At 45.3% G+C, this 27,833-nt stretch overlaps 1 protein-coding gene and 1 long non-coding RNA gene across 10 annotated transcripts in view; one reads left to right on the plus strand and one right to left on the minus strand.

Annotated features, from left to right (window-relative positions):
- The window catches only part of LOC105476177 (neurotrimin), a 1,408,523-nt gene that overhangs the window by 640,414 nt on the left and 740,276 nt on the right, over positions 1-27,833 (plus strand). The gene's annotated exons all lie outside the window — the stretch shown is intronic.
- Positions 339-9,455, minus strand: LOC139357667 (uncharacterized). The gene is made up of 4 exons (XR_011611285.1): positions 9,344-9,455; positions 7,877-8,673; positions 2,073-2,125; positions 339-422 (listed from the first exon to the last, which is right to left on the minus strand). It is a non-coding gene; the product is annotated as an uncharacterized lncRNA (long non-coding RNA).

Consider the following 27,833-nt stretch of genomic DNA (forward strand, 5'->3'; position numbering starts at 1 on the left):
TAGACCCAGAAGCCTGGCTTTGGAACAGGGAAGACTGGGGTTTACATTTTGGCTTTGCTTATTTATCACTGTGTCCCTAAGCCACAGTTTGCTCATTTGCAAGATTTCTGTTTTTCAATACTGTAGAAAGGAACAGATGAAAAGTCTTGCATAAAGTGCCTCACAGTAGAAAACCAACATAAACTAGCCTATGTGATATTTTCAAATGGCAAGAAAACGAAGGCAGGGACTCCCAACCAGCAGGAGACAATTCAGTTCAACTGAAAGTAACTTCAGTTTTCTCCCAGTGTTGGGTAGAAACAGAATTTCTACTCTCTCTCAAAGTCTTACCAGGTAGGTGACCGCCTCTCCCAGGCACATTCCACTCCTCCAAGGCCCCGTCTTCTGAAAGAGTTCCTTCTCCTATGATTGCCAGGGAGAAGCTGGAAGAAAAATAAATAGAGATTATTTTTGTTAACAAGTGCCTTCTATCCAGCTGACATTTTTCTGCTCCCAAATCTTTCCCAAATTAGAGTCGTACCCTGTACTGTCTCTCTATGGAAAGGGTGGGCCGTTTCTCTTAAAGAGTGAGAACCTGAAGGCAGGCTACTCAGTCATCTCTCGAGTACTGGTGACCAGAATGTGCCTGTCCCCATGTGGATTTCTTCTAAGGGGCTGGAGCACTGTCCACCTGTAGGCACTGGAATCTCCAGGGGCCTCTCCTTTTGCTCACCAGACACAGCCTCGTCACACGAGCCAGAGCAGCCTCATGCTAGCTTAGGGGATAAAGGCCTGCAGGTTCTTTTCCTTATTTTTAAAGCAAATTGCTCTATTCCCTCTCGTGGCTTCGGCACGTGGGTGTTGGGGAGCACTTCAGCTGTGTGGGTGTGGGAGCTAGACGCCCAGTGTGGTGTCTGGGGAGGGTTGATGCACCGCAGCTCTGACGTGCTTAGAGAGTCAAGTCTGGCTCGGCCTTCGGAAATCCAAATAATCTTTAAATGCCAACTTTATGGTTCATAGTTATAGTGAACCATTCAGGGGTGGTTGCAATTTAGGAAATGTCACTGTACTCCCCAGTCCAGTCAGTGACCCATTAGCTAAAAGCTGCACTGAGTGTCTACAAACCCTATTCTCAAAGCTCCCTCAGGTGCCCCACTCCCTTTAATTCTTTCAACATCTAGGAAAAAGGCGTTGTTCATACTGTAGTTTAGAGATGCATAAATTGAGACCCAGATGGTAGTGATGTGACTTGTCCCAGGTTATGCGGTGTGTGAGGGGCTTTGAGAGTCCCAAGCCTAAGGTATCCCCACTGGGCCACACTGACACACCCAAGAAATGCAAACTAGAGTGTGTGTGTGCATGAGTGTGCATGAGTGTGTGTGCGCATGAGTGTGTGTGCACATGAGTGTGTGTGCACATGAGTGTGTGTGTGCATGAGTGTGTGTGCATGAGCGTGTGTGTGTGCATGAGTGTGCGTGTCTACACATGCACCTTTACATTCACTTAGGGATGGCTTGGAGCCCGTCCAGTGATCTACAGTCAATGCCAGTCCCAGAGTTCCCTGGGTGAAGGAAAAAGAGAAGTTAGGAGAACATCACAGTGGAAGGAAGAGGTGTGGCCTGCGCTTTGTAAAGGAAGCAATATTATTCCTCCTGGGAAGTCAGTTGTCTCCCCAGGCTTTGAATGGAAAGCAGCCTCAGAGTTCCTTGACATCGAGGGGAGCTGCTCCCTCCCCAGTCCCCACTGTTGCCTCTGGGAGGACCTATGCCTGGCGCTGCTCCCTCCCCCCTCCCCGCTGCTGCCTCTGGGAGGACCTATGCCTGGCGGAGGGGGCCTTTGGGGCTATTGGAAGAGCAGCAATCCTCCTGATGAGCTCCTCTCCAAAAAAGCCCCCTACTTGGCTGTGGCCTGAGCTCTCTCAGGCTTGGAAGAGACTTTAGACAGCATCCAATCTATGTTTAGTGCAATAATCTCCTATTCAGCAGGAATTCTCAAAAATTTTCTCAGAAAACCAGTCCCTTTGGATGACTCTTTAATAAAATGGGGATAAAGACTCCATAATTCACCAGTTTAGGAAATTGCTGGACACGTACCCTCCTCTGAAAGAGTCACAGTGAACTTCAGCATACAAAGACTCTGAGAAGTCCTGCAATAAGGAAACCAGTTTAACATTGTTAAGTTATGGTAAGACTAATAGGCTTTTATATAGACACACTTTAAGCATCTTCAGTGACAGGAAGCCCCCCATCACATTAAACCTTTCTTCCCAACGTACACTTACAGTATGTGTCTTTGGGCCTATGTATATATTTTAATTTCTCTTCTGGTTGAAATGTTTCTGGAGTACAAGAACTGTATACCATATTATTTATATGACAGTACACAACATATAGAGATGTTCAGTACTGCTCTTTCCATTCGGACATCTAAGGAAACTGAAATCATAGAAAGTATCACAGTCTAACCGCAGAGCACAGTTAACAAAATTAGGATGTTTTCTTGTTAGATCACTATAACTTTTAGAGTTGAGATGAACGAATAGGAATCTACCTTTCTGCAATTCCCAGCCTGATCTCTCTACTTTCACTCAATTTCCTTCTACTGTTTAGCTGAATATCTTCAAGAAAGTAGTTTAATGGTCAGGAAGGGAATGGAAATCATAAAAATAATGGCTTGTCCTTCCCCAGTTCAAAAAGGCTTCGAAGTGCAGATGATTTTTCGTAGACCAGCCTTTGGATGGCATTTACCTCTAACAAGGTAACACCCTCTGCCTGGCTCCTGGAAACTCCTGTTCTCTCCAGGCTCACTGGGTGCTCTGTGGACTCCAGGCGAATTATCTCAAGCGGCAAATATACCTTAAAATGAGGAGAAGTGAGATGCATCTTCTTTTTTTTTTTTTTTTTTTTTGGAGACCGAGTCTCACTCTGTTGCCCAGAGCTGGAGTGCAGTGGCATGATCTCCGCTCACTGCAACCTCCACCTCCCTGGTTCAAGTGATTCTCGTGCCTCAGCCTCCCAAGTAGCTGGGATTACAGGTACGTGCCACCACACCCAGCTAATTTTTGTATTTTTAGTAGAGGCAGGGTTTCACCATGTTAGCCAGGCTGGTCTCGAACTCCTGACCTCAGGTGATCCACCCACCTCAGCCTCCCAAAGTGCTGGGATTACAGGCATGAGCCACCACACCCGGCCGTGAGATGCATCTTCTAATACCAGGGTTAAATTTCATTTCATTCCTTGGCTGATGCTATTCAGGACTGTTATCTTCTTTCGTGTTCAAAGTGCAATAGAAATATATATGTCGGCAGAAAGCCAAGCTCAGACACAGTATCTAGAGAAGGTGGGCTGGAAAAAGGGAATCAGTATGATTTGTGCTCCCTTCCTTCCGCTCTGCTCCTACCAATTAGAGAAGGGAAGGACTCAGCCCCCAGACCATAAATAACAGCTCACCCCTGAAGTAATATGGCTCTGTTCACATTGGCTGCATATTCCATAGGTTTGCATCCTTTCAACTCTTCTCCAGCACAGTTGAACAAATATGAGAGGAGACAGCAGGATGTGGATATTTGAGGGCTCTTCTTTTAAAATAACCAGAATTGGTCCAGCTAAATGCACAGAAGCTAAAGCTCTTCCTAGCACCCACTTTCCTCTTATTATGGTTCCCCATTCCTTACTTCTTAGGGTCACAGCCCTGACCTGCCTTCACCCATTGTCTTACACTTTTGCTCTGTTCTCCACCCCCAAGATTATCAGAGCTTACCTGTATTTCTACTTCTTTCTTTCAATGTTCTCTCAACTAGGCACACTGGAGAGGCTCTAGTTCACACCAAACTTTCAACAACTGGCAGACTGCCTCTATGTAAACGTAGGAAAATGCCTAACTCAAAAGAAGAAGATAATCTCTAATGGTAGATTCACATAGGAGAGCTCATGAGAATAGTTTCCAAGACCATTCCAAGCATGGCCAAAGGGCATCTGCCTGCATCAAATCTGATAATAAGATGATCCCTGGCATAAATAATAACATAATTGTTAATCACAAAGTCTCTGGAGTCTGACTACCTGGATTGAATCTTAGCTCTGTCAGTTTCTTACTGTGTGACCCTGGGAAACTTCTTAATTTTTTTCCACAAAATGCGGTGCAATAATATCACCAATGATATGGTTATTGCAAGATTAAGTAAGTTAATCTTTGTAAATGTTTAGCACAGTGCCTAGCCCATTGTAAACCCTCAAAAATATTACCTCTCAATACATGGATACAAAGATACCATGTGGTATACAGGCACATTTCAAGGACTTTGGGGTCAATAAAACTTAAGCTTGAATTGTGGCTCTTCTGATTACTGGCTGTGTGATCGCAAACAATTTATTTAACCTCCTTTTAGCATCAGTTTCCTCACGGTAAACAGGAATAATTGCATTTCCCTCATTAGCACTGTTGTGAAGGTTGAAGAAATCATGTGTTTGAACATACCTTGTAGCTAGGAGGCATCAATAAATATTTGGGGATGGGGAAAACATCCTCTGAGCAGACAGCTTGAAAAAAATGACAAGGATTCTTTGGGGCATTTAGATGTGTGCATTTCAATAATGGACTGGCTTAGTCGCTCTGTCCTGAGGCTATCCATCAACTCTTATAGCACTTCTGTGAGGCACAGAGCAAATGTGGATAATGGTGTCTCGATTTTATTAACAAAGTGAGTGTCCCAAGAACAAGTCAATATAGCACAATCAAATACAACTCCAGACAGGCAGATTGCTTTCTTCCTCTAAAGCAGTAGTTTTCAAATTGTATTTTGTGTCTCACAAATAGGGCATTATTATAATATATAAAATAGTAGCATTATTATAATATATAAAATAGGGCATTATTATAATATATAACATAGTAGCATTTCTTGGAATGAAAGTGGCTAGGGTTGTGCCTGCTCGGTTTCTCCTTCATACCCCATGGTGGTGTCTGCAGCACCTCTAAGGAAATCGAGGGTTCCACAGGATGCAGCTTCAAAACCAACGCTCTAAAGCCGTGGAATTTTCTTCAGACTCTTACAATGTGTAGTATGGATTAATAGTGATTTCCTACTGTCTTAGATTTATTAAGATTAAGTCATGTCAGACAAACCTCATTTCCTACTTTGACAGTATTCTCCAGGGAAATGTAGTGAATTGGTATTTCAGGAAGGCAGTTTACACTGAATACCAGTAAAATTAAGTGTATTAGTAAGTACATGAACAACTATAGCTAACAGGTGCTGAACAACTAACTGATCAGTGTCAAGCGACAGGCTGCCAGGACACACAGGACACTGGCTGTGTCCTGTATCATTAAACATCTCCAGCAGCAACTTGGATGAAGACATAGAGATGACACTTATCAAATTTGTGCATGACATGAAATTGGGAGGAAAAGCAAATTTATCAGGTGATCGAATCCAGAAAGATTTTGTCAGGCTGACAGAATGGGCCACATCTAAGATAATGGAATTTCGCAGGAAAAAAAAAATGCAATAGTTTATAATTAGGTCCCCCAAGCAAATTATTCAAATATAGGTTTATATCATATCTTATGTCAGATTCAGGTATAATCTATCTAACGGCAGGAAGTAGAGGCTCCTTGGAAGAGTCTTTCTGGTAGATTTGAGCAGTAGATACTGGGATAGAGAAAAAAGGCCAGTGTCTTTAGGGACAAGGTAGATACTGCAGGGCAGAGCTGCAGGGAAGTGGGGTGGGTCAGAGTGGGTAAGTATTCCAGTGAGAACAGAGACAGGGGAGCTACGTACATAAAATAACTCTTTCGTTCATTTTTTCTGAATATATTCATCATGAGGCCAGAGAGTATGGCTTTTAAGGGCATAGGCTCTAAACTCAAACTACATGAAATTCAAAACTGGCTTTGTTACTTCCCAGCTGTGTACCCTTGTGCAGGTTACTTAACTTCTCTGTACCTCAATATCTGCATCTATGGACTCTATTTGTAACTACTTCCCTCACAGGGTGATGATGAGGATCTAGTTCCATGATGCTTATGCAGTATTTAGTATTTTGACAGTTTTTCACTAAGTACACAGCCTAATGGAGGAGGAAGAATGAGACACATTACTTCTTGTGAAGAAAGACTGATCAGGTTCAAGCAGAATGACCCATGCAGGAGGTTCACAAGGCCTGGAGGCTTAGCAAGATAGTCAGGAAGACAGACAGAAAGCCAGGAATCAGAACTGCATAACATGGAGGAAACTGGACCTGGGGACTAAAATAGAATTTAAGCCATCAAAAGAAATGCAAGGTCTGAGTCCAGCTAACAATTGATGGGGAGCCTGAGGTGTTGGGCTGCTGCTCTTTAAATCTCTTGTGTTTGAGATCAGGATTGACTACAGAGGCAAAATCAGGGTGGAGACTGCTGTAGGGTCACAGGGACCCTGCTCTGAGGAGCAATGGGGGGCAGAGGCTGGAAACCAGGAAGAGCCTCACAGATTGGAGAAGCAGAGCTTAGTCACAGCAGGGCGGCAAAAGAAGACAGAGAGAAAACAAAACAAAACAAAAACAAATGAAAACTATCTGTGTTTGCTGATTGTAAGTTTCCTACAAGTTACAAGAGTGAGCTTCCCTCTCCCTTTTATAGTACATGAAACAAAATATTCAAGAGTGCAGCATTACTATAAACCAGTCGGGCAGTCCCCTAAGTACTGTCTAATCATTGTATCCCATTTTAAAAAGGTTTGAGAGGCCCCACGTCAGCCTGGAGGATAATCTTACAGGAACCCATAATAGGTGAGCAAACAAGAGAGAGTTTGTATTGTCCCCGTCAGGGAACCAAGGCCATGTCCATAAATGGGAAGAAGACCTCTTGTAATATTTGCAAGGCTGTCTTCTAAAGGATGAGTGGTTGATCCTTGCTCATTATGCTGCCAAGCACCAGAGAATGGAAGCTCCAGGGAGAGAACTTTTACATCCAAAGTCAATGCAATGGCAGAGATGCAGGGCTTCACCTGGGGAAGGGCATGTCTCCCACGGCTGGGAAAATGTGCCCAGGAGTATTCCAACATTGCTTGAATGGGCTAGATGGAAGTGTTGAAAACCTTTCCCCCAACATGGCATTCTCTATTTCTATAAAAACTACTATGAGGCAGTTGAGCGAGCCCCATGATTTTGGCATGCATCAATGCCATCTTTGGAATGGCTGCCCTGAGCAACATCTTTCTCTGCCATCTTCGCAGTCATTCCTGGGAAGCAAGCTGTAGTTCTCTGCCGAGCCAGGAGGTGGAGACGGCCTATAATGTACCCAGAGAGCCTGCAGGGAAGGCTGCGTGATGAGGTTGAGCGGTGGGCTATCTGTGTGGATTGGCAGCCATAAAGGAATCTGAGAGCTCATCGGTCGCCATCTGTCTTCATTTTGCTAACCCCCTCTATTGGACGCCACCAGCAGCTCACTTCCTATATTTATAAACATCCCCAATCAGTCATTTCTCTGCCCGCTGTCACATATTTGTGGCATTAATGCTGGCTGCTTTATCACAGATTGGACTTCATTTCAGGCATAACTCTCATATACTGTGGTTCTGAGATCTTTACAGCCACATTACAGTATATGGCTGAGTTGTGATTACACATCAGTACTGTGAGGCCACAGACAGTGATCTGGCCCTCTCCCACCCACCTGCCACCCCTGCCCTCTGAGGGCAGCTATAGATCATGCTAGAGACACAGGAAAATGGGATCGTGAGGGGGAGAGACAGAACAGAGGGTCAGGCTCACCCAGGATTTGGGGTAGGCCAGGGCTATTCTGTAGGGCTGAGAACCCACAGGACTGTCTCCTATTGGCAAAGTGACCTGACAGATGGAGAGAGTTAATGGGAGGGGATGGGAGTTGAGAAGGAGTAGTCTATAATTGAACTGACCTTTCTGGTTGCCCCCGATCTCAAAGCCAACAGTGGGCGGTAGACTTTCTTTTCTGATGTCTGAAATCAGGAATGTAAGTTAGCATTTCTTCGTACTCCCTTGCATCATGCTTGCCCCATTCATAAGATTGCTTTCCTTGTAGAGATGAAAAAAGAATCTTTTTTTGTCCCACTGCGTTTCGGTTCTTGTAGTTGTCATGCACAGATCCCAGCAACCACAGTCACAGGGGAAGTTGCAAAAGTTCTCTCTCAGGGAAGTCACAGTGGCCACCAAAAGGTCAAAAGTAAGTGCTATGCTTGGTCAGTAGACAACAAAAGAGCTTGGAGGCAGGAAGCAACAAAATTTTAGGGAATTATGGGGCCCTGGGTTATTGCTAAAAGGGTGTAGGGTATGGGGTTTGCCACACTCATCTTCAGAGAGGGTATTTTTTTTTTATTCTGAAATAAAACAACTTTTTCAAGTCTTCTTGGCCATGGCATCTCCTTACAACTCAGAGAGACAGAAGAGCTCTTTTCCCCGTGGTGGGCGGAGTCCACTGCCTTTGCGGGTTGCTGGCAGTCTTCCTGGCTCCTGACTGTCCTTCCACCTCTATTTTCCTCTTGCTCTCCAAATGTATAGATACTGTGCTTTTCCTCGGTCCCCAGGGAGGCACGGACCACAAGACGTTACTGAAGATTGAGCGGTAACAGAGGAGAGTTGCTTCAAGGAGAAGGAGGAAGTCTAATAGCGTCAGATGACAAAATTACAACAAATTTAGTTGAAAGGTCCATTTGGATTTTCCTTTTGATTCTAGGATCTGTAAAATAAAATGAGTGTTCCTATGAGCTGAGGGTGTTGGCTTTCTAGGCAGAAAAGGGCTCAGGAGAGCAGAAACAGAGAACAAAAAGCAAATTGGCCCTTTTTAAGGGGTACTTTATGGAGTTCAGACAAGGGAACTTCCTTGTTATTCTGACTCAGACTGACCAGAATTGCCTGCTTTTTGGAAAACTGGTCCATTTCAAAGTTTGGTTTGATTACTGAACACTTAACACAAGTGACTCCATTCCGGTTTAGGTCTGTTCTGCCCAGGGCAGGAGGCTGATCCCCCAAAATGGCCTCCCATGCACTTTGTTTAATATGAGATTTCCTACTTCACTTCTGAAGCCCAGCACTTGCAGCCTTTCCCTGACATCCGCCCTCCGCTGGTGCCCTGATCCTGTCAATTCCAGGGCCCCAAACTGCCCCTCACTCTCCCCCCTCTTCTCAAGGGAAACAAACTAGCTTTCCTAATCATTCTAATTCCCCAGAGAAGTTGCCCTGCCCACAAAGGAAACAGGCTTTGCCATGACTCTGCAGAGCTTTTCCATCCTGATGATGTCAAAATCCCCTTCTAGAGGGACTCTGAACCTTCACTCTGCAGATCAAGAAGCCCACCAGTCCTCATCCACCCGACTCCCACCTTCCATGCCCCCGGAAGCCAGCTTTACCCAGGCGAGTTCTGCTCCCAGCCTCTAGAACGCAGAACGGGCTGCTGCTTTCAAAACTACACTTCTGTGGAGTTTCCTATACTAGTGAAGTCTGTTTTAAATGAACATCAAGAATAGCCTTGAAAGGGAAAATATGGACTCAAATCTACGCCGACTGGCACCAAGCGGCATGTGAGAAACGTGGGGAAAAAAGTCCAGCTCTTCCTGCTCGTCAGCTGGGCCCTCCCCCTTCCGGAAAGCTAACTGTATGTAAATGAATCCCTTCATCTTTTTTTAGACCCATAGCAGTTGCTGCGCTTCTAAATTTAAGTAATATATGCTAAAGTTAACTTAGTAGTTAAACTATGCTTTGGAGTTAAACTGCCTGCATTTTAAATCCAGGACTTACCACTTATTAGTTTTTATTTTTGTTTTGCTTTGTTAATTTTTTTTTAACTCTAGATGAGTCTCCATCTTATCATCTGAAAAAAAAATATTATTTACTCCTGCATTCGTAAGAGAACTCAATGGATGACTTCAAAACACTTAGGACAATTTGTGATGCATAGTTAACACTCAATACTTAGCAAAGGTAATACTCAATTGTCAATGTCACATTCCCCACGTCCATTACTTTTCTGTTAGACAAATAACAACCCCACACCCCCTTCCCCCCCTCAAAAAAAGCCCAGCCTCTTCTGAGATTTACTGACATTTGGGGTAATGCCATCTCAGCAGAGCTGGGCACTGTGAGTCCCATGGTATCCTGCTCTGTCTGCCATCCCTCTCTATCCAGGCTGTGGCTTCATGGCCTGTACATTCTTTTAACTGAGGTTTTCAGGAAATCAAATAGAAAGGATTTCTGTAGGACAATGGCTCTGAATGCTGCTTGGATCTTCTAGATGTTCCTTTTTTCACACACGGGTAGTGTCTCCTTGGCTCTCTTTGATGATCCAAATGCGTCACTAACCTATTTCCACAGTGCTGGGGACACTGCGCCGGGAAGCTGCCTCTGAGTCCTCAGTAAACAGAGCAGATTATGTTCCATGCTTTTCAATTGGATTCAGGTCCCTACGCTGAATACCAGCCTGCTGGGCCTCGAGAGTAAAGATGACAGCCTCTCCGCACCTTGTATTTTTCATTCATTTCAGAGAAATTTGTAGCCTCATAGCAGTACCTTCCCCATCCCACCTCCCCAATATACTGCACTGCACACATTTCATTACCTAGTTCTTTAGCTCTTGTGGCAAATAGATATTAAAATATTAAATCTGTCTAAGATATCTTCTTCATAAAATATTAAGAGAAAATGTCTGTGTTAACAATGTTTTAACGTGAAATAATAAACAAACTGCTGTAATTGGGTATTTTTCTTCTGAAGGTCATATGCCTCCATAAAAATCACCCTGGCAAGTGTGCAATTCAGAAGAGTAATCGCGCCTTACCTTCAGACACTGTGCTTTTTTGTGTTCAAAGAGCATTCTTTAAACATTAATTAGTTATTCCACCAAATATCCTAGGAGGTGTGGATTAATATCTACTAAACACAGATGGTGACTCAAAGGGAGAGGGAGGCTGAATCCTGCCTCACATCACACAACAATTTGGAGGCAGGACTTTTTAGTTTAATCCTTGTGAATGGACTAGCAATAAATCACAAACTGAGGCTAAGGAACCAAGGAGTATTTATTCTAAATTTCTTATGGATTTCTTCCATTCTTGGATTTGTATGAAACCCACAGATGAACCCCTGAGAAGTGCTTTCATGGATATGAGTCCACTGTCGATGGACTCCTTAAATCAGGTAGTCACTGTCCCAAGGGTCTTTAGGTAGACACTGTTAGAATGAAGCTCTCTCCTGCCTAACAAGATGGGAACTACTTGCTCTTGAGTCCATTTTAGGTACAAGTGATGTTTTATGAATGAATGGTAGAAAGGAGAGACATGCCGGCATCTTCCTGGGATCCTAATACACTAGGACTGCTACAGGCAAAAAGCTCAGAGGTTAACTGTCTGACAGCCCTCTTTGCTGACACCCACCATGAGTGAGCGTCTCTCAGTCCCTGCCCTGTGCTTTTCTTAAGGACTTACGATGTTCCCATCGCATAAAACCACTTGCAACCATTCCCAATAATTGCAGTGTGAAAAGTGAGCTGATCAGCATCCGACTTTTATGGCCGGCTACTAACCCAGCCAGCATTTTCTAATAATACTTTGCCTTTATATCCCAGGATCGCAGAGCAATTTACGAAGATTAATTAGAAGCGCCTCAGAACTCTCCTTCTTGGTGGAGGCAGGGGCGGAGGCCATGAGAGGGGAGTTAAATTAGCCTCCCTGGAGTGTGGGAAGTGAGAATTTTAAGTGAGGGCTCCTCTGGTTCAAGCCAGGACTATATCTGAGAATAAAACCCAGAGTCCCATTAGTAGTCAACAGAGAAACAATCTGTCATCTGATATTCCAAAAGGATTCAATTGGGAGGAAGTAACGAGCCTGTATTTGTTTATTTTTTATTTGAAAAATGATGTAAATACCCAAATTTGTTACTATCCCTGGGGTCCTGGCAAGATGCCCAAGATATCTGCAATTTTGTGAGATTACAGCTTGTGTCACCCTGGACGGAGCCATTTCACTCTTTGCCCTTCAGTGCCCGCAGCCTGCAGTCTCTGGTTCCCTGAGAGGCCGAGGGTGAGCTGGAATCCATGTGACCCTTTGATGTCTGATGAGACGTAGGCTGGCCCTCTCCGGGCCTCCCCCTCTCAGTGCTGCACTGGGCCTGGTGCTGCCAGGATCCGCTTGGCATAGAATAGAGAACGATGGTGGAAAAAGGACTCTATCAGGCCATTGAAGAAGTGCAGCTGCTGAGAGGCCAAGGGGGGTACAGTGGGGGGGGAAACTGCAGTGACGTTCTGTTTTGTTCTTGCAACCAAGGCACAAATTAAGGCAAAATTAGAGACTTTCTTTGGGCTATTGGACGGATGGGAGGAGGAGGAAGATGGGGAAGCAGAGCTTTTAAGGACAGCAATTTGAGAACATCTGAGACAAATCTGTGGCTGATTCTTTTTTTGTGTGAATTAGTTAGTGACTTTCTTTTTGGATTCCGGAGGGGTTTTTCCCCCCTTCCTTTCCCTTTTTGCACCATGCACATGTAAATGTGATTGAGAATTCTTTCGTCAGATCTGCTGCCTTGGCAGCCTTCCTGCCAGCTGGCCTGGCTGGGGGAACCCACGCTGGTGGCTGATTGCGATTGACAAGTCCTCCCGGGCTTGGTGGGAGGAAGTTCGCCATGGGAGACACTCCTCAGGCCCTCCTTTGGGGTTTAGTTCCTGCAGGAAAGGAGGGTGGGGGGGACCCCCCAGCAGGACTGAACTCTCTGCCCACAGAGGGCGCCCAAGCCAACACCACCCCGTTGTGTGACCACACAGCAAGCACGGTTGTGAGTGAGGACAGTGGCTACTCTCACCGGGGCGCCATCTGATGCAGAATCACTGATGCCTAGAGTCGAGTAGATTTTGAAAGGCCACGGAATGTACATCCCCCTTCTCTACCTCATTTCATGCCTCTACATAGGGCATTTCATCAAAACACCAAGATGGAAGAAGTGTAAAACTCTTGCCTGCCCCAAATGGTTGTAGTGTGTGGTTTGTCCTATATTTTGCTTCTCTGTTTCAGCTCATTTTCTCTTTGAGTCCCTTCTTTTTTCCCACTGTGGCTCCAGGCCACATTGATTTGCTGGTGTTTTTCCTTACCATCTTTCCTTTCTTCTCCCTGCCCATGCAGATTCTCACCAATTTGCCAGAACCTAACTGAAGGCTTCCACCCCTACAAGTTCTGCTAACTAAATGGGGTTGTGTTTACACACTGTTGAGCACAGAAACTTACCTGTTTTGACTGGTCTCTAAAAGGCCAGTGAAATTACACACACTCTTAGGTAATCTCTCGTGTGTGTATGTGAGTGTGTTAGCCTTTTAAAACAATATTTTAGTTTTTCCTGTTTTTTTGTTTTTTTTTGTTTGAGACAGGGTCTTTCTCTGTCACTCAGGCTAGAGTGCAGTGGTGCAATCAAAGCTCATTGAAGCCTTAACCTCCCAGGCACAAGCAATCCTCCCATCTCAGCCTCCCAAGTAGCTGGGACCACAGGCATGTAGAGACAAAGTCTTACTATGTAGCCTCATGTAATCCTCTCCTCCTTGAGTATGGGCTGTACTTATTCTATTATTCTTACAAATAGAATCCAGCTGTAGTGATGGGATGCCACTTCCACAATGAAGTTAGAAAAAGTCCATGATTTCCTCTTGGGCAAGCTCTCTCACTCCCTCTTGGATTACTCACCTCAGGGAGCCAGCTGCCATGTTGTGAGGAAGCCCTGTGCAGAGACCCTAACCTGCTAACGGTCATCCGACTGAGCTTGAGGCAGATTTGCTCCTCCTTCCGGGCAAGACTTTAGATGAGACCACAGCTCTGGCCCACAGATTGACTGTAACCTTAGGAGGAACCCTGAGCCAGAGGCACCCAGCAAAGCTCTTCCCAGATTTTTGGCCCCAGAAACTGTGAGATAATAACAGTTTGTTGTTTTAGGCTGCTTTTTTGTTACACAGCAACAGATAATTAATACAATGGGTTTTCTATAATACTGTATTCTCGTCTTAAGGTGCCTGAAAGAAAAAGAGGGTAGGTTTTCAAAAAGAAAATAGACAACAAGCTTCAGCACGAAGAAACTGCTTTTTAAGTGTTTTCAACTCTTTGGAAAGAGCAAATCTGCATCACTTATCTCACACTGACCGTGTCTGAACCTAGAGCAACTTCAGCTATTGAAAGAGGTATCACGCAATCTACTACATCAAATTAATTTTAGTTGACTTAGAAAATAAGTGATGCTCAACTGGGAGGCTACAGGGCAAGCATAAATACTCAGAAAAGAGAAGGACGCTAACCAGTGCTAACTACACCCAGTCATTACTCCACATGACTTGCATTGTATTATCTCATTTTATTTACCCATTCATCCTCTAGAGTAGGTTCTATTATTATCTCCATTTTACAGATAAGGTAGCTAAGGCACAGAAAGTTTAATTATATTTCTCAATATTGTACAACTTTGGGAGGCTGAGGCGGGCAGATCACAAGGTCAGGAGATCGAGACCATCCTGGTTAACACAGTGAAACCCCGTCTCTACTGAAAATAGAAAAAATTAGCTGGGCATGGTGGCGGGTGCCTATAGTCCCAGCTACTCAGGAGGCTGAGGCAAGAGAATGGCGTGAACCTGGGAGGCAGAGCTTGCAGTGAGCCGAGATCGCTCCACTGCACTCCAGCCTGGGTGACAGAGCGAGACTCTGTCTCAGGAAAAAAAAAAAAAGCCTTACTTCGAAGTCCATACTCTTGACCACAAATTATTCTGCCTTGCCATTTCAGACAAATTCAAATTGCTAAATACAATCCCATCTTAGAACTCACAAATATTGGTTAATTGAAAAATTGATGAATAATGTGAATGTAGAATGATATTGATACTATATTATATATTTTTAAATTTTATCCTATATAGGTAAAGCTTATTTCACCAGTCATAACAAACACCTGTGTGAGTGGAATTGTATCTTAAGTGCTCCACTGTGCCCAGTCAGAACTCTCTTCTTTCATGACTGTGCATCAGAAACAATTGGAGGAATTAAGTCAGACAGGGGCCAGCACAGAGAGAATTACAGTAGTTGACAGCATGAAAGAAGAGGTGGTCAGAGATCAAAACAAGTTCAGGGCTGGTGGAATACAAAGTGAGGGAGAGAAAAACCAAATCATCATCTTTAGGATGAGGTTGATGAAGAGTGACCCACAGCTGAGCATCAGGTAAGCCAAGGGCATAGAAAAACTGTATAACAATAATCAAGCATGTGTGGAATGCTTGCTATGTGCCAGGCACTGTTCTAAATGATTTTCATGTATTGTCTCCTTTAATTTTACATCACCATATGAGGTGGTTACTAAAAGCATCCCCATTTCACAGATGAAGAAACGGAGGCACAGAGAGATTATTGTTAACTCCCAGTCACAATTAGCAAATAAAAGGGTTAAGACACAATGAGAGATCTGCTTCAAGCTCACTCAAATGACTGTTGGCAGGTTTTGGTCCCTTGCCAAGCAGGCATTTGCACAGAGCTTCCTCACAACATGGCAGCTGGCTACCTCCAGTGAGCAACCCAAGAGACAGTGAGAGCTTGCCCCAGGGCAAAGCCACAGGCTTTGTATAACTTAATGAAAGTGACATCACATTATTTCCAAGATGGCCTGAAACAAAAATCCTTTCTCTTGACCACTGCTCTAAATTTTCTTGGCAATATAGTTTGAGTCAATACTAGGGTGCCATGGTTATGAAGCAAATTTGAATTAAGGAATGGGGATATTTATCTTTTGGCATATTTTATAAATGTTGGATGTGAGTAGGGCAAGGACACAACAACCAATGATAGCCAGAGGGATTTGCCATCTTGGTAACTTGAGTCTTCCTAGAACCAAAACAGACAATCAAAAGAAAAGGTCTGGAATAATTTAGTCCTGCTGTAGTTTTACTGAACAAATTTTTAACACTTATAATCGACCTACTATGGGGAATGGCATCAGGGTAGTTGAGTATAGAAAACTACATCAGACAAGGTCCCCATCTGCTTATGAAGATATTACATGTAAATATTTAACTCTGGGCAATGTGTACTTGTTGTTAAATGGGGTAAAGACGTTAACTGCTGGATGATTCTGAGAGAACTCACTGTGTGCTGGTGTGCTGTGATTTGGGTTTTGAACACGAGAGAGGAAGAAACAGAAATGGCATTAACAGAGGTGTGGCTCATGCAATGTGGAAACGGAGGGTTTATATGGGAGAGTAGTGGGGCCTCACGCTGCAGGGGACTCATGCCTGAGCACACTAGGGGAGAGGTTGATCTTCGTCCTGTAGGTTGTGGGTGGACACTAAGGTCCGTGAGAAGACAGGTGGCATGATAAATTAGTATTTAGGTGACATTAATACAGCAGAGTTACGCAGGAAACAACGCCATTATTAACCTGGAAAAATGTGTGTGTGTGTGTGTGTGTGTGTGTGTCTAGGATCAGGTTGTAGTGGGAAGGCACAAGGCTAGAAGTCAGAAGACCCAGTTTCTTGTAAATATCTTACCATTAACAATACACGCGAATTCAAGCAGGGCTTTCTTCTCTTCCCTGGGATGCACATTTTTCATTATAAAATGATGGGATTGGAGACTCTCCTAAAGTCCTTCGAGCACTAGCATTCTGGATTTTTCACACTACTGTTCCCCTCAATTAGTGCTGTAATCAAAAGCTGCCTACACATCCATTATCCATCCGGAATCTTCTGTCCAGGGCTTCTCACACGAGCTTCTGTAGAGGCAAAACAACCCCGTCCTCTTCTTTCTTACACATGATGATGAAACCAAAGTGTTTTCCTCCTCTCTGGCTTATTTAACCCCAAATCATTATTTGTTCTTTTGTATCTTCTGCCTTTCATGTCCTAGGTTTGAAGGTGATACATACATGGCAGGGAGGCACAATCCCACCCCTTCCTCATCACCTTTGTTGAAAAATGTTCATGCATTCATACATACACACATGCACACATGCACGTGATGCCAGGCCACTGCCTGGCCTCACTGCTGAGGAGATGAAAGCAAAGTTTCCAGGGCACTCATTGTGCCCCACCTTGTGTCCCTTAGCTGGAGGTGTGAGGCTTATATCAGGTAATACAGAGTGGCAGGCTTGATCCCCATATAAGTAGTACATTTCAGAAAGTAGCAAAGAATATTTCTTCTGTGCCAAAACCCAACAAAGAAGCAAGGGATACGCTCTTCCCCAGCCACATGCCAGGATCCTCCTAAATGTAGATATTCACCGAGGAACTGGAATGTTCTCACTCCAGTGCTGGAAAAATGACTCCCAGGATAATCTGGGAATGTCATGTGTCTTTCAGTCTATTTTGCTCAATCTCTTCCCTGCACCCAGCCCCTGGCCTTGCTGCTACTGGGAGGCTCATTCTCATGGAGAAGGGGAGAACCTCTGTCCCCTCCCCAGTCAGAAGTCATCTGTGTCCTTTCTGTTTTTAGAACCAGGACTGTCTGACAGCAGTGATGACCCCCGGGGGCTTGTGCCATCATTCAACTCCCATGGTCGGGGAGCAGGTGGGAGCAGAGATACCTGAAGCACCCAGAGGTGGGTTTGTCCAAGAGCTGAGTGTTGATTAGACTGAAAAACAGCAAACAGGTTGATACCAGAGAAGGGCCAAGCGACATGCTGGAAGGCCAAAGTAACAACCTTAGAGTTTAAGAACAGGAGCAGAAAACAGTACAAAGCAGATCCCAGAGACAGGGCGAGAGGAAGTGCACTGGACTCTGGTGTCCAAGCAAAGTGCTGAGCCAGGTGTCCCATGCACGGCAAGGGGACAATTGGATGGCTTCTTAAGGTCCCAATATCAGGGCACTGGCAGCATTTACAAGTTATTATAACAATAACATTCCTTCTTTGAATGCTTACTCATGGCCAGGCACTGTGTAAGGGCTTTAGAACACTATCAAAACTCATCTGCATGGCAATTGATGTGAGGGCTCTTTTCCACATCTTGTAGGTGAGGAAACAGGCTTCCTAAGAGAACTTATGAGACTTGTCCAAGCTGTACTGTATAAATGCCAGACGTAAGGTTTAACCTAGGTCTGACTCCAAATCCAATGCTCTTAATTACTGAACTTTGCGGTCCCCACACAACTCCAAAGGGATAGCATGCGAGTGGATACCCCGTCGTCATCTGGGCAGTGCTCAGTGGCCCTGAAGTGAGGTGGGCTGGAGGCAGAACTGCACTTCCGGGAGAAGGGCTCCAGGTAACCTGAGGTGACAGGAGCGGCAAGCAGGCTGGATGAACCAAATGAAATCCTTGGGCGTCGTTTCAGTTCCTCCATTCTGGGAGAGTCAGCAGCACTGATTCAGCCAGAGCTTCAACTTCTTAGGGAAATTTCTTGCCAACTCAGCTGTTAAGACTCAGATTCCTCACCTCCTCCCAGCCCCCACTGCAGGGTTCTCTGCACGTTGCTCTCATCTTCCCCATGTCACTCACTCGTCGCAGAACCAGAAGGCTCAGCCAGCACTGAATGGTCCCTGGGGAAAGGGGGACCCTCCTGCGGGGGCCAGATCTGTAACAAATGACTTCCCGCAGAGAAAAGCCGTGCTGTGCTCGGAGGCCCTGCTGGGGAGAGACGAAGTCTCCCGTGGGCCTGCTTGGTCTGTCCGCTGCTGACAGTCCATGGAGCTGAGCTGGGGGAGATGGAAGGGGGGCACACCCTGCCTCCCCACTGGGCTTAGGACCCAGTCTGCTGAGATTCATCCCATCTGACAACCCTAGACGGAGATGCATGGATTCCCTGCCTAACAGGACTGTCTACTGTTGAGCTGAGCCAGATAGTTCCCAGCTCAAATGAGGCAAGGCTTGAGATTTGCTCCCTGAAAGGGTCACTGATAAAGAAAGCCCCGACTCTGTTGCCTCCAGTGTGTCTTTCACCAGGTAGATAGGTTCTGTCAGTCACATGGAGGAAGCTTGAGAGCGTGGATGGCTCACTCTGCTCATCACAGCCACTGGGAAAATGCCCAGAGTGCTCCTGTACCCAGCAGCAGGCACCAGCATGAATGGGAAGGGGGCACTTCATTCACAGCGGAAACGCGCTTCCCTGTGTCTAACCTGAATTCCTCCTGCTGCAAGGATACTCCCTTCGTTTCTGATTTTATTAGAGAAACAGTTCTTGTGTTATGCTCTGAGTAAGAACTACTCGGTTGTTGGAAGCTCATCCCACAGCCTCACCTGCTGGAAGTCAGTCACCTCTTCTTTTCCTCCTCTTACACAAATAGAGCACTTTGGCCTCTGGTTGGATAATGACGCTCCTCATAACAGGTTAAGTCAATGGTTAAGTCAGTGATGAGGGGTAGGAAACTATTTTTATTGGGCATCCACTATGCACTCACCCCACTTAATCCTATTTAACTTAATATTTGTCAAAGGATCAGAGGAACGGCCCTGACTATGGGAGGCAGAATTACTGGGGCTCTGCTAAAAAATGTGGTAGAGCATGCTGGGCCTTCAGGCGTAGACTGGAGTCCTCATGCTGCTATTAACTGGGAAGCTTTGAGCATGTAACTTAACCTCTCTGAGACTCAGTGTCCTCATCTGCAAAATGGCTTTGTAATATCTACCTCATTAAGAGCAGCGGCTATATCCTTTTACCCTAAGATCCACGAAGCCTAGCCCAGGGCCTGGAAATCACACATGCTCAGTAATCACTTGTTTAGTAAACAGGCCAGTGCTTGAATGATTCCAGTACAGATCATTCAAATGACATGTTTAAAATGCCTTACAAAGCTTGGCATATAATAGGTTTAAAAAAAAAAAAAAGAAAAAAAAACCTAGTTTCTTTTGTCCTGCAGTGGTGATGAGAGCCAAGCAACCAGAACCTGAAATTTCCTCTCTCCTATTCACCTTCCCAACACAAACACACACACATGCCACACACACACACGCCACACACACACACACACACCCCAAACTATATACACATATACACATACACACTCCACAGTTCAAAGTTGACCTTTCAGGGCTCTTTCCTCCTTCCCCACCACTGCTTGCCCCCTCGCTCTGCCTGGTCTTCTTGCCAGCCCTGGCCTGCCACACTCCCCATGCTGCAGCCCCCAAGTCCCCTCTCCCTGGCCCCTGCTTCCCCATAATGCTGGGCTCACAGCAGACGTGGAGCAGTCCACCATCATCTCTGATGCTGCCCATCCCTGCCAATCTCCGGCCATGTCTGGCAGCTGGAATTGCAATTCTCCTTGTTTACAATGCATTGTAATTGCAGACACAGGCTATGCTGTCACTTGTAATTTTATCTTGTCCTGTTCTCCCTGCACACTCTCTTGCCTAAGTGTCAAGCAGTTGCCCTTATGAGTGGTACTATTGGCAGGAAATGTGCTCCAACATCCAGCAAAAAGCAAACTATTATTTATTTCTCATTCTCTCCCTCTCCACTCAATAGACGAAATAGGCAAAGAGTAGCCCTGCCCCTCCTGCAGCACCCCCCCCACCCCTACACCTCTCTTCCCCAGTGCCATTAGTTCCTCTAATTGCTAGGTCCCCTCTTTCAGTTTGGATTTTGCTTCAGGAAGTCTGGAGATTACAGGGAGAATTGCCTTCTCTGCTATAGTTGTCTTTCGACAAGTGAGGGAGCCATCGCCTTGCTTAGCTCTCAGCAGGTGGGGTGCTTGCATCTTTTGGAGACAGGCTGCTAGCTGGGTGTTCCCAACCCATCATGTCAGGTAGGGGACTGAGCCTCACCAGGGTCCATGGGCTCAAGGCAACTCTGCCTGTGGATCTGAAACAAGGCAAGTGGAAAGGCTCCCCTGCCTCGCCCCCCTGCCATAGCACGCACTGTTCTAAGTGGATGACACGTTACCCCGTTTGTTCCCTATTAGAGCTTTGTAAAAGCTATTATTACCTCTGCTTCATAGATGCGAAAACTGAACCCAAGTGCCTAGTCAAAGGTCATCCAGCTGATAGTACATGGGCAAAGCTGAGATTTAAAATTCACTCAATCTAGTTCTAAAACCCCTTGTATTTTGTTGTATTTTCCTTTGTTTCACACCACATTCTGTGGCCTCACGAGGATCATATTCGTCTGGGTTTCTGGGCATATCACTTTCTGCACTTGGCAGATTGCTTTATGATTATCTGTTTGTCTGTCTGTCTGCTACTAGACTGTAAGCGCTCTGAAGGCAAGGCCTGTGTTTCATTGTATTTCCCCCCTGTAGTGCCTACATGGTGTCTAGTGGATCTTTTACATAGATTCATTAAGATGAATGCATTCAGAGAGTCAGTATTTGGTTAGGTTGCTGTCCAGAGATTGCTAAATTCTATGCACCAGCCTTATATACTCTTGTTTCTGATGAACATGGAAGACTCTTTGCCTCTAAATGCATAAGAATGATTGTTCTAGACAAAGTTAGAAGTCAGGAAAACTCAGTATATATCTCATGACAATTGGATTCAAGGAAAATAATGCACACTAATAGATCCAATTTATTTGTCATTTATAATAATTTGGCACTGGGGAGGATCTGAGAAAGAATTTATGCTATGTCCTGTAGATTTTTTGAAATCAACACAACTGTCCTGTACCAAGTACTGAGTGCTTGCGTTAGTTGAGTATATTAGGAGTTGGTTCTCTTCCGCTCCTTTCCCCCAAAATCTTATGTAACATTCTCGTATTACATTTATAATAAAAGGAAAGTTTACCAATTTTTTTCAAGACAGGGTCTTACTCTGTCACCCAGGCTGGAATGCAGTGGTGAGATTTCAGCTCACTGCAACCTCCGCCTCCCAAGCTCAAGTGATTCTCCCACCTCAGCCTCCCAAGTAGCTATGACTACAGTGCATACCACCTTGCTCAGCTAAGTTTTTTTTGTTTTGTTTTGTTTTGTTTTTAATTTTTTGGAAATGGGGGTCTTACTATATTGCCCAGGCTGTTCTCCAACTACTGGGCTCAAGCCGTCCTCTCACCTCAGCCTCCCAGAGTGCTGGGATTATAGGCATGAGCCACCATGCCTAAAAGTTTACTCATTTAATATTGGTAACAATTCTTCTGATGAAAGTATTGCAACATCTTGCAGGAAGGTAGAAGGAAGGAAACCAGCTCTGGCTGGTTCACCTGCATTGAGACCTAGAGAAGTTGACAGGAAAGACAGGAGAGTAGGTCACTATGTACTTTAAATATTGCAGTAGTTTCTCCTCTCTTCCTCTACCTGTCCTCGCATCTCTACTCAGCCACTCAGTAGCTGTGTGTCTTTAAGCCACTTGCTCAATCTCTCTGGGCTCTGTTCTCTTACTTATAAAACTGGTCTAAAGATCCATCTGCTTCATAATATTTTGTTTGGCTTAAGTCATATAATGTATGCAGAATGCTTAGGACAGTGTCTAATGCAACTGAGTCTTTAATTAACAGAGAATTCCACATCATAGCTGTTTTGCCATTTGGGGAGTAAGGGCAGTGACTTGAAGGAGGTGGGATGGCTGTAGCTGAGTCTCAGCATGAGGCTTGTTGGTCTGTGTAGGGCTCATCCGCCCACAGCAAAAACCCAGGCTCTGGTCCACCAGCAAATCACCTGCTGGCGTCTGTGCCTCCCTCCACATCACCACGCGCCTCCACCAGCTGAAGGCAACAGAAAGCTTTGATGAGATCCAATTAGGAATAAAGACTGTACATTCAAGAGGGCTGAGCAGTTCACATGGAGGGGAAAAAAGACCCTGAAATTAGTGCAAGTGCTCAGCTTATGTATTCTCACAAGCTAAACAGTGAAGAAAGATGTGTCATTTAGTAGGACAGACTCCGGGGGTGTTCGCCTCTCATCAGCTGCGACACTATTATTTTGCAAATGACATCTCCATCTCAAGCAATGGTGTTTCCCTCTTATTCTAAAACACACATAAATAAATGATATTTAGAGAGCTGCTGACTGTGGAGAAGGCTTGCCTCAGATGAAAGAAAGGAAACTTGTATTTGCTGGAACGGACTCTTCACAAACCCCTGGGATGGGCTGTGTACAGATGAAGGTTTTGGGTTGACAGGGAAGGCATATCAAGCTTCTGTGCCTCCTATTGGAAGCCACTGAGGACTTTGGAAAATTAGAGGGATGCGCAGCAAGGCAAGAGTAGCCCAGGGAGAGCTCAAAAGCAAACCCTAAATACTTCAGAGCAGATTCAGGGACAGAGCTAGACAGAGAATGGTTTACTCGTGTTGAACAAAAAGCAGTAGAAAGAAGCCAGGGGTTCTTGTCAATAGGACATGAAATATGGGAGCCCATGCCTGGATTGATTGACATGCTTTGTTTAGGAGCTAGGTCCTTTTGCAGTCACCATTTGCATGGCAGGGTGGAAGAATGCCCTGAGTCCTCATCAACATTTGCTAACAGTGTGACCGGAACACTGTTTTTCTTGTTTGTAACATGAAGCTAATACCTCCCTTGTGGCTGAACCTACCTCATGATATTTCACTGGAAGACTTTCTGTTAAACTCCGAAGTGTTGTTGACCTGACTTTTCATTCCCCTTGATGATAGGAAACCTTGATCTAGAATGCCTTCTAGTATCTTCAGTTCGATCTAATGTCTGTCTTCCTTTTGTTGTCAAATTCAAGATGATTATTTAAGTGAGAGTCCAGGGATCAGCAAACATATTTAGTAAAGAGTGAGACAGTGAATATTTTAGGCTTTGGGGACCATAAGGTCTCCACTGCAAATACCAGACTCTGGCATCACGGCATCGTAGGTAAACAAATGGCAGTGACTGCGCTCCAGTCAAACGTCATTTACAAAAGCAGGTGGCCAGCGGAATCTGGCCCAAGGCCCATAGTCGGCAGACCCTTGACATACTCCATCTGGGTTTTCCTCTTCCGCCGACCTCCTCATGCCATCCCCTCTCTAGCCTTACTTTCTGCTGAGTTAGCTGGGCAGTGGGGACAGCATTCATTTAGGGTTCCGGTAAATCTGCAGAAACAGGAAGCGTGTCTAAGGACACTACGGAGGTCCCAGCCCTTTCCACAAGCCCTCGAAGGTCTTCTACCTGTGTCCTTGTGTGCAGCCCCGTACTCCATCAGACATTCCTGAGACTGGAACCCGGACTGATTCTCCCAGTTAATGTGATACTCAGTGTGTTAGTCAGGGTTCTCTAGAGGGACAGAACTAATGGAATATACACACACACACACACACACACACACACATATATATGTATATGCGTGTGTGCGTTTGTTGAGTATTAACTCACATGATCACAAGGTCCCACAATAGGCCGTCTGCAGGAAGAGGAGCAAGGAGAGCCAGGCCAAGCTCCAAAATTGAAGAACTTGAGTCCGATGTTTGAGGGCAGGAAGCATCCAGCACAGGAGAAAGATGGAGGCCGGCAGGCGAGGCCAGGCTCTCTTTTCACATTTTTCTGCCTGCTTATATTCTAGCTTCGCTGGCAGCTCATCCAGATAAGAGTGGGTCTGCCTTTCCCAGCCCACTGACTCAAATGTTAGTCTCCTTTGGCAATGCCCTCACACACACGCCCAGGATCAATAATTTGTATCCTTCAATCCAATCAAGTTTACACTTGGCATTAACCATCACACTCAGATTGGGCCCTTAGGAAACTTAGGGGCCCCTTTAATGCCATGTGGGAGGTTCAAGCTGTCTATGGCACTGGCTCTGTCTTCCTCTCTCCACCCCTTTGTGTCTGCTTCTGTCTCTCTCTCTCTCTCCGTCCGTCCTCCCCTTTCCGCCTCACCCTGCCTCCACTTGTACTGCTTTCCCCACCAGCTTGGCGGGGAAGCACCTGCAAAGGCTGTGCTCAGCAAATTCCAGCTGGGAAACACAATTCCAGCTTCACATCTCCCCTGTCCACTTCAGCTTCTGCATTCTGGGTCAATGTCCTCTTTTATCCTACCTGGACATATCAAGGCCTAAGGCGCACAAGTTCCTGTTCCTGTTTCCACTGCACTGCACTGCCCTCTACTCTTACCCCTGAGAAGGAGGGGTCTTGGAGTGCAATGGCCCTGTCCCTGAGCTTTGTGCTCAGTGTCTCCACAGAAATCACCCCTTTTCAGGTGCCCCAGAGTGAGGGGTAGGCAAAAGCAAATGGAGAGAACATTCAGTTAAAATCTTCCATTTCCTACCGTTGGTCTGTGGATCAAGGGAGTGCACATCTCCCAGCACCAAGCAGCCCCTTGTTATCTTTATTATCTTTGTTAAGCCTTATTAGCTTTAGGAAAAGTTCACCCAGAAGAATTCGACAGAGTCCATTTTGCCCAGGGTGCAGAAAAGACCATCAGGAGTTCACAGCGCATTAGAAAATCCCAAAGAGAGACCTGCCACAAAACCGGAAACATGGCCAGCCTGAGCGGCCATGGCCCCAGGGGCAGGAGCCACGTGTCTCCAGCCCTTAGGCTGGGGTCCAGCTGGTTCTGCTCCTTCAGACTCCATGGAGGAGCAGGGCGAGGGGTCCCCTGGGGACTGAGCTCAGACCCTGCCCTCTCCAGGCTGGAAGGGGAGGATACAAGGGAGCAGACACGGGTGTATGGGGACACAACTCACCGTTTCTCAGAGGTGGGAGAATTCCCCTGACAATCACTGTTGCAAGAGATGCCTCAAGGGAATATTAAGGCTAGGTCACATTTTCAGAATTTCAGAAACTTTTCCAGAACTGTTTTATCTTCTAGTTGTGGTGCCAGATGGTAATGTTCTGGTAAATTTCCATGTTCCCAAGTGGAAGGGTTTGGAAATGATAAACAAAATAAGCTAACAACAACAAATCTCTTTCACTACACGCTTGTCTTTCTGCACTATCCTGGTTACGTAGATACTGTTAGTCAGGATTCTGTGTGGCTTTAACGAAACAAAGGTCTGTTGCTCCCACACTGCACAGAGGGGGCACAGGTCACTGTATGTGTCACGTGCCTGCACTCAGGGCAGGGAGCTCCCCCCTCCATTAGTCACTGGGGTCCCAGGCTCATGGGAACTCTGCCACCTTAAAAACTGCACCAGCCGAACACCTGCTTCCACCAGCACTAGAGCAGCAGAGAGAACTGCTGCTCTCTTCTCATTTTCTTTCTTTCTTTCTTTCTTTCTTTCTTTCTTTCTTTCTTTCTTTCTTTCTTTCTTTCTTTCTTTCTTTCTTTCTTTTTCTTTCTTTCTTTCTTTCTTTTTCTTTCTCTTTCTTTCTTTCTTTCTTTTTCTTTCTTTCTTTCTTTCTCTCTCTTTCTTTCTTTTCTTCTTTCTTTCTCTCTTTCCTTCTTCCTTTTCTTCTTTCTTTCTCTTTCTTTCTTTCGTTCGTTCGTTCGTTCGTTCGTTGGTTCAGATGGAGTCTTGCTCTTGTCAACCAGGTAGAGTGCAATGGCACAATCTCAGCTCACTTCAACCTCCGCCTCCCTGGTTCAAGTGATTCTCCTGCCTCAACCTCCCTAGTAGCTGGGATTACAAGCATGTGCCACCAAGCCTGGCTACTTTTTGTATTTTTAGTAGAAACGGGGTTTCACCATGTTGGCCAGAGTGGTCTCGAACTCATGACCTCAGGTGATGCACCCACCTCAGCCTCCCAAAGTGCTGGGATTACAGGCGTGAGCCAATGAGCTACCACACCTGGCTTCTCTTCTCGTTTTGATGCATTGGCCCCTGAGCGTGCTATGCCCCGTCTCCCCAGTCCCGAGCAGAACTAGTCACATGGCCTTGTATAACCCTATATAACTTCAAGGGGATGGAGGGAGAGTCTGTCAGAGTGCATGGATATTTGATGAGCAGTAAATAGTTCTGCCACATAGATCTCAGCATCTTCTAGACCCTATTAAAAGCTGCTTTAGAGAGGAACATTTTATTGGCCGTATTATTTATGTATCCATTCATTCATTCTAAATAATTATTGAATACCTCTTGGTGAGCAGGAGAGAGCCTGCCCCTCCCTCGCATGCATGGCTTGCAACAGTGAAATATTGTTGTGTGACAGATGCTGTGATAGGCAAGGGACAGGGCACCCCAGAAGCACAGAAAACATGTATGTGCCTGGAATATGTCAGGAAAGGCCTCCCAGAGAAGTCAAGGCTGCAGCTGACCCATGAAGAATGGTTGGGGATTTCTCCCAGTCAGACCTAGATCTGTAGCAGAAAACGCAAGTCAGGAACCTGCCTCCCTGGTCAGAGTTAGACCCTGCGAGTGACTGCCTTCTGGAGCAAGGACAGTTAAGGAGCAGACAATATGCCCCACATGTTATAAACAGAGACTGCCTTAGGCTGATTGTTTTTCTTGCCTTATCCCAAAGAGTACACATCACCTCTCCGAGGCGGCTCACCTCCAGCGGCCGAAGTTGAGCCACGTGGAGGAACTTGCTCAATCGGTTTCTGTTATAGATATGAAATTATTAATAACCGGGAGGTAGTTGTGCATGTGTGGACCCTCCTCCCAGCAGCCCTCTCTGGGGGATTGGGGTGAGGGTTGTAGGGAGACACCTTGCTGTTTAATAAATAATAGAAGAGATTCATAAAGTGTCTGGGAAGCACATTCCTCATGCAGAAATGTTACGGAATAACACAGGATGAATAATAGAAAAGGTTATTGAAAAATTCATAATTTCCAAGTGCCAGTGAAGGGCAGCTCCTGTACAGTCTATTTGCCTGTAGAAAAGTGATTAAAATATATATTATTGTCCTGTCTATAGGAAAATGTATTATTAAGTGGATACTAGCGTGACATTTGAAAAATCCATTTCATTCCATTTAGCAGCAACGGGCTTTTGGCTGCTGCTTTGTGCAGCAGGTTTCACAAGCATTTTAATAAGCCATTTAAAAAACAAAAAGGGGATTTTAATTATGGCCCCTTGCCTCCCAGCCATGCTATTGCTTGCATTTACAGTTCTTCTGCCAGAGAAATGTAAAACATATAATAGGGAATGTAAATACCC

This window comes from Macaca nemestrina, chromosome 12 (genome assembly GCF_043159975.1).
Source record: "Macaca nemestrina isolate mMacNem1 chromosome 12, mMacNem.hap1, whole genome shotgun sequence".
NCBI classification, from domain to species: Eukaryota; Metazoa; Chordata; class Mammalia; order Primates; family Cercopithecidae; genus Macaca; species Macaca nemestrina.